The following is a 1,695-nucleotide window of genomic DNA, read 5'->3' on the forward strand; positions in this document are numbered from 1 at the left end:
GACAAAAAAACCTTTTAGTATTGATTATTTGCTATGATGTTTTAAACTTTCAAAGTCTTTCAACATAAGAAAATAGCTGCACACATTTGAGTGTTTTCTTATAAAACACAATCTTAAAAAAGTAATGATAATTGGTTTTTGCTTTTCCTAGTAATAAGTTTTGTCTTATTTTTCACATAGTATAAAGTATATCCTTATGAAGGGTTGGATGAAGATCCAGTAGTTCTTCAACAATGTTGCCAAGTGACCATATAAATCCCAAATGCAGCAAAAGTGAACAATCTTCATAATGTACTTTCACCTTATTAAAGTTGAAGCTGCTCCTTTTGTATATTTTTCCACTTCAATGTGAAGTAGATTGTTAGGATTTCGTTAGTGGTTTCATATGTGGCTTTAAAAGAAAAAGGTTTTGATTTCTTCCACAGTTCACAGTTCTCTAATGAGACTTTTTTGGAAATCATATAGTCCAGGGATGTTTTGAATAACCAAATGCTCTTTAGTAGATGAAGTCTTTCAATGCAACTGTAGTAAATAAGCATCTACATGCTTAGTTATATTATCAATATATCCTGGAACCAAAGTAAGATGGTTTTCTTATTCCCACAATCCACTTAATTGTTGTTTTAAAATCTGAATATTTCCATAATTTATAATTTCTGTTTTTGGATGATAGTTCTGACTTCCACCTTTTTGTGACTGCTTGAGGCCAGTTTAAACCAACTATTATATATTCTTCAAATTTGCTTTTAAGTAGTGACTTTACAAGAGGCAACAAGTCTACACAGCAGCTGAGTGAGATGTATTGTTTTTCTTCCTACAAACTATTGGTAAGCACAGGAAGGCACTCCACCACCACTCCAAGGTCTTCTATCTTCACCAAATAAGTTAGAAGTTCACTTATACTTCTCTTTTTCCAGAAAGTTAAAGCTACATTCAATCTAAAATTCCTGCTGAACAAAACTTGAGCCATTGTTTCATAATCCTAAGAAACCTCAGAAAAAAATCACTGTATTTTGATGATCCACTTTCTGTCTGTGAAGAACCAGAGTCACTGGAGTTAAGCAAATATGTCCGACTATCGTGGTGTAATTTTTCAGGTTGGTGGCCTGCACAAGCCAGTTAATTTTCTTTATTTGGCATGTCACAGCCCCCACTTCCAGGGGACTGTTTCTTTTTAAAACAAGAATTTGGAAAAGGGTAATGAACTTTTTTTCTGTGGTAGATCACCTTACGTAGTTTATCTGGGCTTTTCACAATGTGTCCAACTGTTCTACTTATGTAAGCCGCCAATTGTTTTGGAAATTTCTTAACCTCCTTCATGTTCTTATTAGTGAAATTAGAGATCCTTTTCCTAGAACAATCAATGGAATGATTCTCAATATTATTATAAAAGTTCAGTTTTTTTTAACATTGTGGGTTTCAGATGCCATAATCTCTTAAATAGCGGCACCTTATGGTTCTGCAGTGCCTCAGTCCAGTCCTGGCACTGACCAACTGCGCCTGGAAGCCTAGAGAGTCCCTGGATTCCAGGCTGAGCCTCATTCAGGGCCATTCAAATGAGGCCACAGGCAGGGCGCTGGGATTTCTCCCCCTTGGGCATCTTTCAGACTCTACCCAAGGCTCCCATTTATATATTTTCTTTAGGGAAATCTATTTGACAAAATTGTAATTAGGTTATTTATGTTTTATTTTTCA

General features: G+C 35.2%; 1 pseudogene; it reads right to left on the reverse strand.

Moving 5' to 3' along the window:
* Nucleotides 1–513: 513 nt before the first annotated feature.
* Nucleotides 514–1,430, reverse strand: LOC103300317 (KATNB1-like protein 1; annotated as a pseudogene).
* Nucleotides 1,431–1,695: the final 265 nt, after the last annotated feature.

Source organism: Eptesicus fuscus, chromosome 1, assembly GCF_027574615.1.
Source record: "Eptesicus fuscus isolate TK198812 chromosome 1, DD_ASM_mEF_20220401, whole genome shotgun sequence".
NCBI classification, from domain to species: domain Eukaryota; kingdom Metazoa; phylum Chordata; class Mammalia; order Chiroptera; family Vespertilionidae; genus Eptesicus; species Eptesicus fuscus.